The sequence below is a fragment of the Pelecanus crispus genome, chromosome W (assembly GCF_030463565.1).
Source record: "Pelecanus crispus isolate bPelCri1 chromosome W, bPelCri1.pri, whole genome shotgun sequence".
Classification (NCBI taxonomy): domain Eukaryota; kingdom Metazoa; phylum Chordata; class Aves; order Pelecaniformes; family Pelecanidae; genus Pelecanus; species Pelecanus crispus.
Window position 1 is genome coordinate 16,653,461 of NC_134675.1, and position 19,424 is coordinate 16,672,884.

Consider the following 19,424-nt stretch of genomic DNA (forward strand, 5'->3'; position numbering starts at 1 on the left):
ATTGTTTCATCCTGCTGGGACTACTCACTTGTGTAAATCAAACATATAGAGCTGCATGGCCTCAGTATGTGTTTGGAGGGGAGAGGTAAGGGAGGGACAAGTGTGCTGCATTTCACACTATATCTGCAAAAATATTCCTTGAAAATATACATCATGGAAAAATGAGTACTTATACTAATGGCAAACACAAATCCTGCATTCCACTCTTGGGACTCATATTGAATGAGCATTTCTCCAAGGGACTTCAGCTTTTGGCCCACATGTAATATTTATCATATATTATAGTCCATACTTATTTGTTGAATAGCTGCACAAATATCACACTTAAGAGAATATAATTTAATCACTTGAAAACACAGTCTTTATGAAATGATGAATAAACCATTCCTATTTCTTGTTTTTCAAACCAACAACACTAAAATGTCCAGTACAGATGTCTCATTTTCACTTCCAGATGTTTTCTACATTGGGTGGTAATATTCAGTATTTTATATAAAGATATGAAATACAAGCAATATGTAAAGACCATTTAATTAAAAAGGCTATTAGATGCAACAGGCATATAGCTCAAATATTTCTACAATCATAGAAGAAAATGGTTTTCTGTTCCAAAGCACAGAATGCAATGGTTTTATGACTAGGCACAACCTAAGAGAAATGAATTAGAAAAGACAACAGATTTCATACTCTAAGAGTCAGTGATACTTTTGCTCCTGAACCACAAATGTGTTTTTAAAGAACTTTACCCACTGCTTTTATTTCTAATGGTGATTAAGAACACCAAAAGGAAATATCTCCCTTGCTGCTTCCTTAAAAAACAGCAAAATGATCTTGAAACATGCACTTTCACATTCACAAAGTGGAAGTTAAAACTTCCGCTTACAGACTGTTAAAGCCATTACGTAAAATATCTTCTCGGCGCCAGAAGTGACATTTATTAAGCTTTATCTCCTGTAGATGTAAATGCAGTTATTTCATCTAAGGGGAATTTTGGAAAAAAGTTCCAAACAGGGACGATCTCCCAAGAGCACATTGCTAGTGTTACATTACAGTGCTCCCACATCTCAACATTTTTTCTACTGTCCTTCAGGAGCCTGGCTCAGATAATATTTTTATTCAGAGACAGAATTTCATTTTCAGAACAGTCAAAAGGCATGTTTAAAATCCCATCTTATGAGACAAACAATAATGTTGCCACTGATAATATTATCAAGATCCATATTTGTTTATGTTTTCCTTAAAGCAAATCTAGAATCATGTCATTATGTATAAATTGGAGTTTATGCGCTTAAACACTTATGAAATAAAACGCACAATTTTTTATGGCCATAGAGAAAGCATTGAACATGTGAATTTCAAAAGTTCAAAAAAAACCCAAACACCCCCCCCCCCCCAAAAGTACTTATCATATATCAAAATTTAATGATTTTAGGGGTGAGCCAAGCATGTTTAATGCTCGGTTTTAGCAATACTGACCTGTAAGTGACCTACTTCTCCCTTCATCCCCAATTCTGATATGACTGTATGTGTATGAGCAGCTTCATTGAATACAGTGGAAGGACCTGGTGACCCATGTGAATAAGGTGATTTTTTTTTTTTCTGATTGTTTGCAGACCTGGATCAAATCTGCTTCTACTGTAGGAAAGATACATATAATTTTTATCCTGGTTTTGGCTGGAATACAGTTAGGGTAGGGCTTTACAATGGACATTCTATAGCAGCATCAGTTTTGGATAACAATATGGTGCATTCGTAGCATCTTAAAAAGAATTGGGCCTTGCCGGGTGTCTTGGTTTCAGCTGGGAGAGAGTTAATTTTCTTCCTAGTAGCTGGCATAATGCTGTGTTTTGGATTTAGTAGGAGAAGAATGCTGATAACACACTGATGTTTTTAGTTGTTGCTAAGTACTGCTTATGCTAGTCAAGGACTTTTCAGCTTCCCATGCTCTGCCAGGTACACAAGAAACTGGGAGGGGGCACAGCCAGAATAGTTGATCCAAACTGACCAAAGGGCTATTCCATACCATATGATGTCATGCTCAGTATATAAACTGGGGGGGGTTGGCCGGCGAGCAGCAATCGCTGCTCGGGGACTGGTTGGGTATCGGTCGGCGGGTGGTGAGCAATTGCATTGTGCATCACTTGCTTTGTATATTATTATTATTATCATTATTATCTTGTTATTATTATCCTTACTATTTTACTTTATTTCAACTATTAAACTGTTCTTATCTCAACCCAGGAGTGTTTCTCACTCTTACTCCTCCGATTCTCTCCCCCATCCCATCGGGGTAGGGGGAGTGAGCGAGCAGCCGCGTGGTGCTGAGTTGCTGGCTGGGGCTAAACCACGACAGTCCTTTCTGGCGCCCAACGTGGGGCACGAAGGGTTTGAGATAATAACAGATTAACCAGAGCGTATTAAGGAGTCTGTTAACAGTTGCCAGTCATGATATTAGTTCATCTGATCTGCACCATGTTCTTTTTTTTGCTGTACATATTAAAGCTTGGTGTTGGTTTGTGCAGTGTGCTATGCTCTGCAGTGATTCATGATCTTTTGCTTGGGAGGCTCCTCATCAAAACCCTGACCTTGAGCATTCTTTGGTATTTGGGTTTCATAAATAAGTCATTACTGTACTTTGGGTACTACCTCATGGAGAGAGATAGCAGTTATACTTCTTCCTCCGAGAGGCTTGTTGTGGAGGAAATACAGAATGGCACCTTCACTACCTTCTTCTATGATGCTTCCTCCTTCACTACAACAACTTTTCAGTATTTTGAACATCCCTGGGCCGTTAAGATACTTCTATTGATACTTCTTGGGAATATTGTTTCAGTTTTTACAAAGGTCAGTAAGCAATTTAAGAATATCATCCAGATATCTACCCCAAGGCTGGAGAGTTATGAGTGGCAGGGTGCGTGGGATAGTATGGGCAAGTACCTAGGGCAGTGGGCACCTCCCGTGTTTTGGAACTTCACCCCTGAACAAGTGCAGAGTCCTGAAGAACTAGTAAAGTATTTGGAAAAAGTATGTTGTCACCCTGGCAACTCCAGAGAGACACAAATCATTGCAACATGCTGGGGACTGGCCCATGCCTATTGAGCCCTGTTCAACACTATTCAGTACCCTCAAGGGAAAGAGAAGGTCTCTGGATCTGATGACAAAACAACAAGCACTGTGGCTACTCAAACCCCTGCCCCAGGTGCTGCGGCTACTCCAACCACAGCCAGGAGCACTGCGGCTACTCAAACAACAGCCATGGGCACTGCGGCTACTCCAACCCCCACCACAGGCACTGCAGCCACTCCAACCGCAGTGACAGGCACCATGGCTAAACCAGAGTACCAACCCGCGCCAGTATCAGTTGCCCCGAAACAGAAGAAAAAATACACAAGAAAATCGGCTGGTTTAGTAAGGGATGAAGATGAACCAGGGCCATCACGAGAACCAGAGGAGGAAGAACCCATAAATGAGATGGTAACCACCCGATCCCTATCCCTGAGGGAGCTGCGAGATATGCGAAAAGATTTCAGTCATCATCCAGGCGAGCACATCATCACCTGGCTGGTCCGATGCTGGGATAACGGGGCCAGTAGCCTGGATTTAGAGGGTAAGGAAGCCAAGCAGCTGGGATCCCTTTCTAGAGAAGGGGGCATTGACAAAGCCTCTGGAGGCGACTTCTGTCAAGCGTGAAGGAAAGGTGTCCCTTCAAGGAAGATGTTATGTACCGCCCAGGCAAATGGACCACCATAGAGAAAGGTATCCAGTACCTGAGGGAATTAGGCGTGCTGGAGGTGATTTATAGTGACCTGAATGATGAACAGTTACCCAAAGATCCAGATGAAGTCAGGTGCACACGACCCATGTGGCGGAAGGTGGTACAGAGCGCACCAGCATCGTATGCCAACTCGTTGGCAATACTGGCCTGGAAAGATGACGAGGCACCAATGGTGGATGAAGTGGCTGGCCGACTCCAGGAATAGAAAGAATCTCTTCCTCCCTACCGGCCTGTGTCTCAGCTGTGGAAAAACTCTCTGAATAACTGTCCCGAGAGTTCCAACAACTCAGAGCGGATCTGTCCTACTCCCCACCTGCATGGACCAGTATCTCAGCCATTAGGAGTCAACGTCCTTATGCTCAAGAGAGAGGATGGAGAGGATACACACCACGGGGCACCCTGTGGTTTTACCTGCATGATCACGGAGAGGACATGAGAAAGTGGGATGGAAAACCCACCTCAACCTTAGAGGCACGGGTGCGTGAGTTGCAAGGAAAAACTATTAGAAAAGGCGGTTCTCCCAGGAAAATTGCAGCTCCAGTTTCCAGTGAGCAGTTCCCCAGACAGAGTAAGAGGGCTAATTTTACTTCCGACCTTGATCAGTGGACTTTTGATTCACATTTACAGGAAGTGAACAGCGAATACTGTGACCAGTGTTAGAGGGGCCCTGCCTCCAGCCAGGTGGAGGAAAGGGACAACCGGGTTTACTGGACTGTGTGGATTCGATGGCCTGGAACGTCAGACCCACAGGAGTATAAGGCTCTGGGGGACACTGGTGCACAGTGTACTCTAATGCCATCAAACTATAGAGGGGCAGAACCCATTTGTATTTCTGGAGTGACAGGGGGATCCCAACAGCTCACTGTACTGGAAGCTGAAGTGAGCCTAACCAGGAATGAGTGGCAAAAACACCCCATTGTGACTGGCCCAGAGGCTCCGTGCATTCTTGGCATAGACTACCTCAGGAGAGGGTATTTCAAGGACCCAAAAGGGTACCGGTGGGCTTTTGGTATAGCTGCTTTGGAGACAGAGGAAATTAAACAGCTGTCCACCTTGCCCGGTCTCTCAGAGGACCCTTCGATTGTAGGGTTGCTGAAGGTTGAGGAACAACAGGTGCCGATCGCTACCACAACTGTGCACAGGCGGCAATATCGCACCAACCGAGACTCCCTGATTCCCATCCATAACCTGATTGGTCGACTGGAGAGCCAGGGAGTGATCAGCAAGACTCGCTCACCCTTTAACAGTCCCATATGGCCAGTGCGAAAGTCTAATGGGGAGTGGAGACTAACAGTGGACTATCGTGGCCTAAACGAAGTTACACCGCCGCTGAGTGCTGCCGTGCCAGACATGCTAGAACTTCAATATGAACTGGAGTCAAAGGCAGCCAAGTGGTATGCCACAACTGACATCGCTAATGCATTTTTCTCCATCCCTTTGGCAGCAGAGTGCAGACCCCAGTTTGCTTTTACCTGGAGGGGTGTTCAGTACACCTGGAACCGACTGCCCCAGGGGTGGAAGCACAGCCCCACCATTTGCCATGGACTGATCCAGACAGCACTGGAACAGGGTGAAGCTCCAGAACATCTGCAGTACATTGATGACATCCTCGTATGGGGCAACACGGCAGAAGAAGTTTTTGAGAAGGGAAAGAAAATAGTCCAAATCCTTCTGAAGGCTGGTTTTGCCATAAAACAAAGTAAGGTCAAGGGACCTGCACAGGAGATCCAGTTTTTAGGAATAAAATGGCAAGATGGACATCGTCAGATCCCAATGGATGTGATCCACAAAATAACAGCTATGTCCCCACCAACTAGCAAAAAGGAAACACAAGCTTTCTTAGGCGTTGTGGGTTTTTGGAGAATGCATATTCCAAATTACAGCCAGATCGTAAGCCCTCTCTGTCAAGTGACCCGGAAGAAGAACGATTTCAAATGGGGCCCTGAGCAGCAACAAGCCTTTGAACAAATTAAACGGGAGATAGTTCATGCAGTAGCCCTTGGGCCAGTCCGGGCAGGGCAGGATATTAAAAATGTGCTCTACACCGCAGCCGGGGAGAATGGCCCTACCTGGAGCCTCTGGCAGAAAGCACCAGGGGAGACTCGAGGTCGACCCCTAGGGTTTTGGAGTCGGGGATACAGAGGATCCGAAGCCCGCTATACTCCAACTGAGAAAGAGATATTGGCAGCATATGAAGGGCTTTGATCTGCTTCGGAAGTGGTTGGTACTGAAGCACAGCTCCTGCTGGCACCCCGACTGCCGGTGTTGGGCTGGATGTTCAAAGGGAGGGTCCCCTCTACACATCATGCAACTGATGCTACATGGAGTAAGTGGGTTGCATTGATCACACAACGGGCTCAAATAGGAAATCCCAGTCGCCCAGGAATCTTGGAAGTGATCATGGACTGGCCAGAAGGCAAAAACATCAGAATATCACCAGAAGAGGAGGTGACACATGCTGAAGAGGCCCCACTGTATAATAAATTGCCAGAAAATGAGAAGCAATATGCCCTGTTCACTGATGGGTCCTGTCGTCTTGTGGGAAAGCATCGGAGGTAGAAAGCTGCTGTATGGAGTCCTATACGACAAGTCGCAGAAACTGCTGAAGGAGAAGGGGAGTCGAGTCAGTTTGCAGAGGTGAAAGCCATCCAGCTGGCTTTAGATATTGCTGAACGAGGAAAGTGGCCAGTCCTTTATCTCTATACTGACTCATGGATGGTGGCAAATGCCCTGTGGGGGTGGCTGCAGCAATGGAAGCAGAGCAACTGGCAGCGCAGAGGCAAACCCATCTGGGCTGCCGCATTGTGGCAAGATATTGCTGCCCAGGTAGAGAACCTGGTTGTAAAAGTTCGTCATGTAGATGCTCATGTACCTAAGAGTCGGGCCCCTGAAGAACATCAAAACAACCAGCAAGTAGATCAGGCTGCTAAGATTGAAGTGGCTCAGGTGGATCTGGACTGGCAGCATAAGGGTGAATTATTTATATCTCGGTGGGCCCGTGACGCCTCAGGCCATCAAGGAAGGGATGCAACATATAAATGGGCTCGTGATCGAGGGGTGGACTTAACTATGGACAGTATTGCACAGGTTATTCCTTAGTGTGAAACATGCGCTGCAATCAAGCAAGCCAAGAGGTTCAAGCCCCTCTGGTATAGTGAACGATGGCTGAAATATAAATATGGGGAGGCCTGGCAGATTGATTATATCACACACCCACAAACCCGCCAAGGCAAGCGCTATGTGCTCACCATGGTGGAAGCAACCACCGGCTGACTGGAAACATATCCCGTGCCCCATGCCACCACCCGGAACACCATCCTGGGCCTTGAAAAGCAAGTCCTGTGGCGACATGGCACCCCAGAAAGAATCGAGTCAGACAACGGGACTCATTTCCGAAACAACCTCATAGACACCTGGGCCAAAGAGCACGGCACTGAGTGGGTATATCACATCCCTTACCATGCACCAGCCTCCGGGAAAATTGAGCGATACAATGGACTGTTAAAGACTACCCTGAGAGCAATGGGTGGTGGGACATTTAAACATTGGGATACGCATTTAGCAAAAGCCACCTGGTTAGTCAACACCAGGGGATCTGCCAATCGAGCTGGCCCTGCCCAATCAAAACTTGAACGTACTGTAGAAGGAGATAAAGTCCCTGTAGTGCACATAAAAAATATGATGGGGAAGACAGTCTGGGTTACTTCCCCCTCTGGCAAAGGCAGGCCCATTCGTGGGATTGCTTTTGCTCAAGGACCTGGGTGCCCTTGGTGGGTGATGCGAAAGGATGGGGAAGCCCAATGTGTACCTCAAGGGAATTTGATTTTGGGTGAAAATAGCCAATGAGCTGAATTGTATGATATTAATTGCTTTATAATACTGTATGTTATCTCTTAACTGTATGTTATCTCTTATCTGCATGTTAATATAATAATATAGTAGGTTAATATTAAGTATATAATACTGTATATTATGATTGCTATATGCCACATCAATGGTATTGCAGTAAGAATTGCCCAGCTTAATGAAAATGAACTTTGATGAAACCATGTTGGAATGAGAACTGACTTCAGCATGCAACAGTGCAACACTGCACAGCACCTCTCCTGCTCTGAAAGACTGTGATGACAGATGGAACCCAAAGTCATGGGCTAAATGAACTCAATGGACATTTTAGAGGGATGGGCCATAGACGAAGGGAATGATATCTGTGTGTATATCAAGATAGGGAAAGTGGTGGTGATTAATTGGAACACATTGGAAAGGGGAGGGCCTGTGCATGACGTAGATGGTATAGAATAAGGGGTGGATACTGTCCTGGTTTCGGCTGGGATAGAGTTAATTTTCTTCCTAGTAGCAGGCATAGTGCTGTGTTTTGGATTTAGTAGGAGAAGAATGTTGATAACATGCTGATGTTTTTAGTTGTTGCTGAGTACTGCTTATGCCAGTCAAGGACTTTTCAGCTTCCCATGCTCTGCCAGGTGCACAAGAAACTGGGAGGGGGCACAGCCAGAATAGTTGATCCAAACTGACCAAAGGGCTATTCCATACCATATGACGTCATGCTCAGTATATAAACTCGGGGGGGGTGGCCGGGGAGCAGCAATCGCTGCTCGGGAACTGTCTGGGTATTGGTCGGCGGGTGGTGAGCAATTGCATTGTGCATCACTTGCTTCGTATATCATTATTATTATTATCATTATTATACTGTTACTATTAGCATTACTATTTTACTTTATTTCAATTATTAAACTGTTCTTATCTCAACCCAGGAGTGTTTCTCACTCTTACTCCTCCGATTCTCTCCCCCATCCCATCGGGGTAGGGGGAGTGAGCGAGCGGCTGCGTGGTGCTTAGTTGCTGGCTGGGGCTAAACCACGACACCCATGCTGTACCCGTAAAGCATTCACAAGAAGTATGAACAGAAGTTTTCATTATTCCTTAAACCCTCCCTTCTGAGAAACAAAAAAATTCTGTCTTCCATTGCTGCTCCACAATACCAAGTTGCCAGGCAACTGATCTTTTATGAAGGATCACCATGGTGACTGATGTAAACAAAATCATAACTCCCATTACCTAGCTAAATACTAGGACTGTGTTATAAAAGGAGAAAGAGTACCTCTGAATTTGAGAGAGAGAATATATGAATATGAGTGACAATAAGATTTCAGAAAAAAATAAATTGCTATGGTTGATATTATAGTTAATATGATTCTTCTTACTAGACATTCTCTTTTTTTCACTGTCCAAACCACATTTCTCCTAATTTAATAAGTACATTTTCAGCATAATTAAGCTAGCTAAGGAAACCACTACACTCATCAATTAAACCTTCAGTCACAGTACAACCAACCTGTGCACAGAGGAATTGTGCTAACATTGTCACAATGGATTGAAAAGCCTTTTGGGAAGCTAAACAAAAGCTAAAAATGTCTAGTAAGCTACAGTGGGTATGCAGATGAATTTTCCTTACTGGAAAGTCAAAATTTTGCCCACTGGAACTCAGCTGACTTTTGTTCCCAGTGAACACATTGAGAAATTCAGATTGGCCATAGAACCAGGTCAGATTTGAAAAAACCATGCATGCACTCTCCAAAAGGATCTTATAGCTTCTGAAACTATGGTAAAAGACCAGGACAAGGCAAACATCTAAATAATGCAAGCAGAGTTTTCATGAACTCAGTGGTAGTGGGTCTAACATCCATTTGGACACCCATGTCAACAAGTCGCTTTAGAAGCACCCTTAAAAGGTAGAAAAGATGCAATTTTGCACCTTTGAGTGGAAAAAAACTACATTTGCATTTATTTTCTACTTATATCTCTATTTGTTTATGTTCTTAAGTGTATGTCACAGCCGGGAACCTTTGGGGATTTTAACTTCATAAATACTACTTCCTTCTGGATAGACCTTTTCTTATAGAGTAGAGTAGAGTAGAGTAGAGTAGGGTAGAGTAGAGTAGAGTAGAGTAGAGTAGAATAGAATAGAATAGAATAGAATAGAATAGAATAGAATAGAATAGAATAGAATAGAATAAATAGAATAGAATAGAATAGAAATTTTGGTTGGAAGGGACCTACAATGATCATCTACTCCAACTGCCTGACCACTTCAGGGCTGACGAAAAAAAGTAGAAGAAATGAAAAAGGTACTTCAGGGATTGTTGTGAAAAGGCATCAAAAGCAGAAACAGATGGCTTTCAACTTTGATGTGTTGGGGAATTTTTATTGTACCCCTTGAGGCGAATTAATCACATGTTTGTGCTTAAATATAAAGAGATTTAATGAGCAATGCATTGGGCAGAGTGCTATCACCATAAGAGGTTCTGCAAGGAGTCTGCAAAGATGCGTCACAAGCAGATTCCTTATATAGCTTGCATCTGCACAAATCCTGTGAACATAGGCATTGGGCGCCTTAACCCGGTGTTTGGTTCATCCCCCAATGCCAGCTCTGTTTACCAAAAGTGGCCCTTGAGCATTCACATTCTACAGGATTGTTACAAGACAATACTGCAGTATTTCTTATCTCATCAGCAAACCTCACTCCCTTACAGGGAGTCCTTCTGTCTCTGGCATTCCTGCTTCCAGCCAGTTTAACCCCTTCTGCAGTTGGGCCTTCTTGCCTTCCATGCCAGATCATTCCTTGGTCACAAATTGCTGAGCAGCTGCAATCTGAACTTCCCCTTCAGATGAAAAATATGGGAGAAGTCCCATTCCACAACATAATATATTGTCAGCTCAAAACCAGTGGTAGTCTAAAGACTTGTACATTCCAGGCAAAAAATGAGAAGGAAAGTATGCATGTAACTGTAAACATGAACAATTGTCAACATTCTCGGGAACTGGAACTATGATTAGAAAGGGAACCTCTCCATTGCAAAAGAATGTTTTTCCCTTTAATAAATAAGTCCAGAAAGAAAAAGCAGAGCAATGCTTCTCTCGAAAGGTGCCACAAGAATCCTCATTTGCTGCTCAGCAGAAGTCAGCTATGTTTAAATCTATGGTTCCTTCCCAAATTTTCCTTTCAGGGGGGGAAGTGCTGACATAAGGCATGTCTACCATGTGTTTTGCAGACAAGTTCATTCTGCCTGTGCTTGAAGCTGGCTGGAAGAAGATGAATCTAAACCAGAAGATATATATGATCGCTTTAACCTAATGCTGTGCTTGACCTAATAAGTCCTTCCAGGAGACCACAAAAGTCATCCTTTCCTATATTTCTCCAAAAGAAAGCAAGGGGATCTGCTGGGGGAATCATTAAATTCACCCCTGGTCCCCTTCATTCAGAGTCATAAGTCCCCATCATTAACAAATCTGCCTCTGGCACTTGACCCCCCTTTGCTGGTGATTGTACTCCCTCTCTCCTGTTTTTGGGACATTCATTTTTCCAGTGTCCTTCTTCTCTACAATATGCGCATTGATTTATCCCAACAGGGCTATCACTTAAAGGCCGGGGTGCATATCCTCGCCCCCTTCCTCTTCTTGCCATTCCTCTACAGCCCCTTCTTCCCTCTCTTTGAGAGGCACTCACTATTGCAGCAGCTAACAAGCTAACTTGCATCTTTCTATCTGTCCTGGTTTCAGCTGGGATAGAGTTAATTTTCTTCCTAGAAGCTGGTGTAGTGCTGTGGTTTGGATTTAGGATGAGAAGAATGTTGATAACACACTGATGTTTAAGTTGTTGCTAAGTACTGCTTATGCTAGTCAAGGACTTTTCAGCTTCCCAGGCTCTGCCAGGTGCACAAGAAACTGGGAGGGGGCACAGCCAGGACAGCTGACCCAAACTGACCAAAGGGCTATTCCATACCATATGATGTCATGCTCAGTATATAAGCTGCGGGGAGTTGACCAGGGGGCAGAGATTGCTGCTCAGGAACTGTCTGGGTATCGGTCAGTGGGTGGTGAGCAATTGCATTATGCATCACTTGCTTTGTATATTATTGTCACTGTTATTATTATATTGTTATTATTACTACTACTATTTTACTTTATTTTATTTCAATTATTAAACTGTTCTTATCTCAACCCAGGAGTGTTTCTCACTCTTACTCCTCCAATTCTCTCCCCCATCCCATTGGGGGAGTGAGCGAGCAGCTGCATGGTGCTTAGTTGCTGGCTGGGGTTAAACCATGACACTATATTTTTGTTTTTCCTTCTGTTTTTCTCTTTTTTCCACTTCCTCTCTATTATTATACACCTTATAAGCAACACTTATTAGCTGTGCAATAGTCATATCCTCCACACCATCCACCTTCTGTAACTTTTCCCGAGTATCTGGTGCTGGTTGCCCAATAAACAACATATTAAACATCATTCTATTACTATCCTCCTCGGGATTCAAGTCCGTCCATCTCCTAGCTGCTTCACGTAACCTTTCATAGAATGCTGAGGGATTTTCATCACTTTCTTGTTTTACCCCATATAACTTCCAAATATTTTTCTCTTAAGGAACCCCATGCTGTATCCCATACAAGATCAACTGTTGATATTGTTTAACCACTGCTCTCCCCGCGCTGGTATTGGGGTCCCAGTCTGGTTCCCTTTTTGGCATAAATTGAGCTGGATCATCCCTCGCATTCTGTCTCTCATTTTCCTCGTTTGCTTTTTCCAATACCAGTCGTTTTTCTTCTGGACTGAAAAGAGTATTCAACAATGTTTGTACATCTCCCCAAGTAGGATTATGATTTAACATAATTGTTTGTCCTAATCTATGCATCTTTTCAGGGTTATCCCTGTATGATCCTACTGCATCTATAAATTTACATTTCTTTCTAGTGCCATGATCATTTCACAACGTGAAAAACAGATCAACATATGGAACTTCATCCCACTTATCCATCCTCCGACAAGACAACATTAATTGCAAAATAGTATGATAATTCAGTGTTCCATTTTCAGGCCATTTCTCTCCATCCTCTAACTTATACATTGGCCACCACTGACTACAATCCTTTTTCAATTTTTCTTTTGTCAGTGGATCCCTACCAAATTTTCCCCAATGTTTCAGGATGCATCCTAAAGGAGAACAAGGGTGCACTTCTGTAGAGGAGCCAGATCCCATAGTATTTCCTAGGAAATTGCTTTATCCAGCACTTCAAACACAGCCTCAGTTAGCATCCATGTGCAAGAAGTATCCTACTGCAGTGGTCCTTCCATGGAGCGACTTATGTAGAGGTATTCAAACTCACATTGTGCTGGGTCCTGCACTTGGGTCAGAACCCCATGCAATGCTACAGGCTTGGGGAAGAGTGGCTGGAAAGCTGCCTGGCCGAAAAGGACCCCGGGATGCTGGTTGACAGCCAGCTGAACATGAGCCAGCAGCGTGCCCAGGTGGCCAAGAAGGCCAACAGCATCCTGGCTTGTGTCGGGACTAGTGTGGCCAGCAGGAGCAGGAAAGTGATTGTCCCCCTGTACTCGGCACTGGTGAGGCCACACCTGGAATACTGTGTCCAGTTTTGAGCCCCTCAGTACAAGAAGGACATTGTGTTGCTGGAGCGTGTCCAGAGAAGGGCAACAAAGCTGGTGAAGGGTCTGGAGCACAGGCCTTATGAGGAGCGGCTGAGGGAACTGGGGTTGTTTAGCCTGGAGAAGAGGAGGCTGAGGGGAGACCTGAAAGGAGGTTGTAGTGAGGTGAGTGTTGGTCTCTTCTCCCATGTAGTTAGCGATAGGATGAGAGGAAATGGGCTCAAGCTGCGCCAGGGGAGGTTTAGAATGGAAATTAGGAGAAATTTCTTCATGGAAAGGGTAGTCAAGCATTGGAACAGGCTGCCCAGAGAGGTGGTTGAGTCACCATCCCTGGAAGTGTTCAAAAAACGGGTAGATGTGGCACTTTGGGACATGGTTTAGTCTAGTCTACCCTTGACTGGTTTAGTGTGGACTTGGTAGTGTAGGTTAATGGTTGGACTGGATGATCTTAAAGGTCTTTTCCAACCTAAATGATTCTATGATTCTATGATTCTCATTATTATATTGTTATTATTATCCTTACTATTTTACTTTATTTCAATTTATTATTTATTTCAGTTATTATTATCTCAACCCAGGAGTTTTCTCACTCTTACTCTTCCGATTCTCTCCCCCATCCCATCAGGGTAGGGAGAGTGAGTGAGCGGCTGTGTGGTGCTTAGTTGCTGGCTGGGGTTAAACCACAACACCGGGATACATCTGCCTGGCTAGGGACACAACCTGGAGTTTATCGCAGGGGTTCTTAAATAACACCATATATTTTGTGTTGAGAGTTACCCTGGCAAAAAAACATTCTGGACGCTGTATAGGATGCTAAGATTCCTGTGATGCACATACTTAGTAAAAGCTTTCTCAATTTCATCATTCTCACAAGCAGAGTTCATCAAATCATCGATCACAACCATATTTACTTTATTAGGGGGAAATAAATGGTTATTGCTTTCAAGAAAATCCTCCACAAACTCGAAAAAAGGATATTTATAGAGTGGTTCCTAATACAACGGTTGCCAAGAACACTACACAATATTATCAGGCATAACAGATAACAAGTGGTCAGCATTCTCGAAAAGACTTTTTACAAAATAGCTTTTCCCACAGTTGCTAGGGCCTGCTAGAACAGTAGAAAAGATGTGCTTCCAGAGCATGTCCATGATCAAAAATCATAGGGGAGGTGTGGTGGGTTGACCCTGGCTGCATGCCAAGTGCCCACCAAAGCTGCTGTATCACTCCCCTTCTCAGCTGGATAGGGGAGAGAAAATATAATGAAAAGCTCATGGGTCGAGATAAGGATGGGGAGAGATCACTCACCAATTACCATCATGGGCAAAACAGACTCGACTTGGGGAAAATCAGTGTAATTTATTACCAGTCAAAGCAGAGTAAGGTAATGAGAAATAAAACCAAATCTTAAAACACCTTCCCCCCACTGTTGAAGGCTAACTCTGAAACTTAGCTAACATGGTATCAGGCCAAGATGTTTTTGTAAGCTGGCAAGTAAAGGACACTTAATCATCCCTAATCAGAAGAACAAACATTCAGTATCCCATAACCAAAGACATCCCGGAGCAACTAGACCTTGAAGAAGTACTGAGAAACTGATAAAAGGGAACATTTTACCCCAGAAGGTGCCAGAAAAACTGGATGATTGCCAAAAAACAATAACTGGGGGAAAGGTAATTCTGGCGGGGGGAGATCGCAACCACCGACTCAATTTAGGACCAAAAAGATTTGCCCCCCCCCCCCCCCCCCCAAGGAGCATGCATGCTAATTTACATAACAAGTGAGGCTCATTACAATATAGTTGACCAATAGCAGATAGGATGGTAATTACTAACCAATCATCGTAAAAAGAATGATTGCTAACTCTGTAAGTTTTGTGTATAAATAAGGTGCAGAAAGTCTCATTCAGTGTTCTAGCTTGGTGGAATTACCACCTAGCACCCATCTCTGCGCAGAAATGAAATAAAATCGATATCTCGACTCATTGTGTCGATTGGATTGTTGCACACCGGGTAACAAACTCCCTTTGTGAGACAACACCACCCCTCCCTTCTTCCCAGGCTCAACTTCACTCCAAATGTTCTCTACTTCCTCCCCCAAGCAGTGCAGGGGGAAGGGGAATGGGGGTTGTGGTCAGTTCATCACATGTTGTCTCTGCCGCTCCTTCCTCCTCAGGGGGAGGAGTCCTCACATTCTTCTCCTGCTCCAGCGTGGGGTCCCTCCCACGGGAGACAGTCCTCCACGAATTTCTCCTATGTGAGTCCTTCCCACGGACTGCATTTCTTCACAAACTGTTCCAGCGTGGGTCCCTGCCATGGGGTGCAGTCCTTCAGGAGCAGACTGCTCCAGCGTGGGTCCCCCACAGGGTCACAAGTCTTGCCAGCAAACCTGCTCCAGCGTGGGCTCCTCTCTCTCCACAGGTCCTGCCAGGAGCGTGCTCCAGCATGGGCTTCCCACAGGGTCACAGCCTCCTTTGGGCACATCCACCTGCTCTTGTATGGGGTCCTCCACGGGCTGCAGGTGGATATCTGCTCCGCTGTTAACCTCCATGGGCTACAGGGGGACAGCCTGCCTCACCATGGTCTTCACCATGGGCTGCAGGGGAATCTCTGCTCTGGCACCTGGAGCACCTCCTCCCCCTCCTTCTTCAGTGACCTTGGTGTCTGCAGAATTGTTCCTCTCACATATTCTCATTCCTCACTCCAGCTGCAGTTTGAGTCCTGGTTTTTTTTTTTCTTCCCTTCTTAAATATGTTATCACAGAGGTGCTACCACTGTCACTGATTGGCTCAGCTTTGGCCAGTGGTGGGTCTGTCTTGGAGCTGGCTGGCATTGGCTCTATCAGACATAGGGGAAGCTTCTAGCAGCTTCTCACAGAAGCCACCCTTGTAGCCCCCCCACTCCCAAAACCTTGCCACACAAGCCCAATATAGGAGGCTTTTAAAATTTTTAGTCATTGCCCTTTCTTTATAGATCATGTTCTGTATCTTCTGGACGGGCCCGGTTTCTATTGTCCACTTCTGCTTGTTTCTGATGATACAGTGCTGCTCTATCATGATCTTTTTAGGGTTGTCACTGTCTGGATTTATGCCATATTCCAACCCAAGATCCCTCAGGGCCTCAAAACTGATATTTTCTCATTTTCTTGCATTTAGAGTGATGCCTTTAACCTTTAAACAACACTTTCCCCCAGACTGCAAGTAGCCGTAGGATTTGGGGCCTGATCACCCTAACTCTGCAATGTGCTCATCGGGCAGCAACTCGCTCGTCAACTCGCCTAAATAGTCACCCAGTGAGTGGATTCCAGTCCCCCAGATGACTCATGAATATCACAAGGTGTGCTGGTTTTGGCTGGGATAGAGTTAATTTTCTTCATAGTAGCTGGCATAGTGCTGTGTTTTGGATTTGTGATTAAAACAGTGTTGATAACACAGGGATGTTTTGCTTTACCTATTTAAACTGTCTTTATCTCAATCCACAGGTTTTATCACTTTTACCCTTCCGATTCTCTCCCCCATCCCACTGGTGAGGGGAGTGAGTGAGTGGCTGTGTGGTGCTTAGTTGATGACTGGGGTTAAACCAGGACACAGGGTCTGTGTCGTGATAAAGGCAACTGTCTTGCAAGTCATGTAAGAGATTATAAAGCTCTAGACGCGCATATGCAGTGGTGAAGAAAGCTATAAAAATGTTAGTGTTGCGCTCCAGGGTCATACATCCTTTGGCATGCTTCTATGGGACGGTGGCTGTGTCCTCATCAACAGAATCAAAAGAGGACACATCATAAGCCAGAGAAAAGCAGTAAGCATACAACTCATCTGGTTCTTTTACAACGGTGGTGTGGGGTAAGTTGGATCTCTGTCATTTTCCCCACAGAGAATTTAAGAACAGTTTTGCAATTCGCATCTGGCAGGGTTTTTCTTCATATGTTTGGGCTGCAAAACAACATCTCCTTTCTGCCTGTAATCTTCAACATATTTAGCTTTTTTGTCATCATTTGTGCACCAGCCTGGGTAGCCTGAAACATCCTACTTCTGATGGAGGTGGGTTTTTATATAATCTGAGAAAAAACTGCTACCTCTCTGTTCAAAATGCCAGATCTCATAGATGTCAAAAATCCTGTAGCCTTTCTCCAGAGCCTTGTTCAGTTCCGGGGAACACCATGTACCCACAAAGGCTCTTTCTTCGTCACTGTGAGTGCATGCTCTCTTTAGGCAGTCCATCTTTTGCTGTGTTGTGTAGTATAAATATCTAAAGGTGGCCCCTGCCAGAGGGCGCCAGTCATTTTCATTGTAGCATTGATACAGCTATGGAAAAAAACACCCAGTAAATTAAAAGCTGTTGGCACTCCGTCAATGACTGCATAGCCATCCAAGAAGTAGGATCCTACTTGATATTCACTACCTTGTAACACATGATGGATTTGAATATTTTCCTTTTCGATCACATACATAAGCCATTGAATAGAGGGAGTCAAATATCTCTTTTTCGCCTGATGATGGCCATCTGAAGGGAGGAGTGCTACTGCATAAGGTTTAGAGAAACATAAACCAATACATGGACATGGAAGTAGAGGCCAGAGTAGTATACTGAAAGGGATCTATACAGCATTAAACCTTCACCTTTTCACTGCTCTCTTTCTCATAGAATGTTGTCTGGGTCTGGCTGGGCTGGAGTTAACTTTCCTCATAGCAGCCATTATAGTGCTGTGCTTTGTATTTGTAGCTAGAAAGGTGTTGATAACACACCAACATTTTGGCTACTGCTGAGAAGTGCTAACAGAGCATCAAGGCTGCCTCTCTAACTCCCCCACCCAAAAGGCCAGTAGGCTGGGGGTGGGCAAGAGGTTGGGAGGGGACATAGCCAGGACAGCTGACCCAAACTGGCCAAAGAGATATTCCATACCATATGATGTCATGCTCAGCAATAAAAACTAACAGAAAGGAGGATGAAGGGGGGGACATTTGTGGTTATGGCGTTTGTCTTCTAAAACAACCGTGACACATACTAAGGCCCTACTTTCAAGGAAGTGGCTGGACATTGCCTGCTGATGGGAAGTAATGAATAAATTTCCTCTTTTTGCTTTGCTTCTGTATGCTGCCTTTGCTTTTCTTATTAAACTGCCTTTATCTCACCCACGAGCTTGTCCATCTTTTGTTGAGGAGGGGGAGTGAGAGACCAACTGGGTGGGGTCTGGCAGCAAGCCAAAGTCAACCCACCACAAATGTGCAACAGGTCATGACCATAATCTCATTCTGGTATGATCTGCAAGCCTCCCTCAAAATTTATATCTTGTTGGCAATAGTAACTCAGTTCTTTCTGCAAGTCAAAAATCTTCTCCTGATTAGTTGTGTGCCATGCCAAGAACTGTATTTTCTCTTCAAGCATCATGCTGTCCACCGAATAATATTCTGGTGGTGGAAGAGGGCCCACTTAAATTGATTTTCAGCAGTGTTGGAAAAAATGAGGGAATAACCTTTGCAGCCCTCAATACTCAAAGCTTGCAGAAGGCTGCTTAGTTTCATGCGTAAAAAATTTACAGTCTATGAAGCATATACTCAGGCTGAGTACTTCTATGCACATAAGTTTACCACCTTGGGTGATTAATTGCATATCAGTTTTCTCCTTCAGAAGCTGACTAACAATAAAATAGCCATCATAGCCTTTGGCATTATGCACTAGGAATGTGTAGCCCTGAAACTTTGTGTCCATAAACAACCCAATAAAGTCTACAAGATGTGTATCCCCTTTAAACGCCCATTCTCCTTCTTCTTCATCCCAAGGGGCATCTGGTGCTAACTCTATGGCAAAACTGTAGTTTGGGAAATGTGTTCTGGTTTCCTGCATACATTCCATGTTACAGATAATATAGCCCTGCCCTGCTTCTGGATTTTTGATCATGGGGATGAAACACTGGTGCTGGTTTACGTTGCAGATCTGTTCATAGCATGTTACATACTTCCAGCCTTTACATTTGTGTTGGTTTTCTACATAGGCCTTATACTTCTCACAGAAAATCATAGCAAATCAGTTTGGTCTTTTTTTTAAATAGCCAGGGCCTTGTGCCTCTGTAAGCATTCCCCAGACTTGTTGTTATGCAAAATAGCAGGAATGCATTCACATTCAGAAATGAACCACAACAATGCTGAAATTAATATCCTTTTATTCTGTATACTCACAAATTCCTCAGCGGG

The 19,424-nt window shown here is 44.3% G+C and overlaps 1 pseudogene; it reads right to left on the reverse strand.

The window, feature by feature from the left end:
• Positions 1–17,453, reverse strand: part of LOC142596448 (uncharacterized) — a 49,117-nt pseudogene extending 31,664 nt beyond the window's left edge.
• Positions 17,454–19,424: the final 1,971 nt, after the last annotated feature.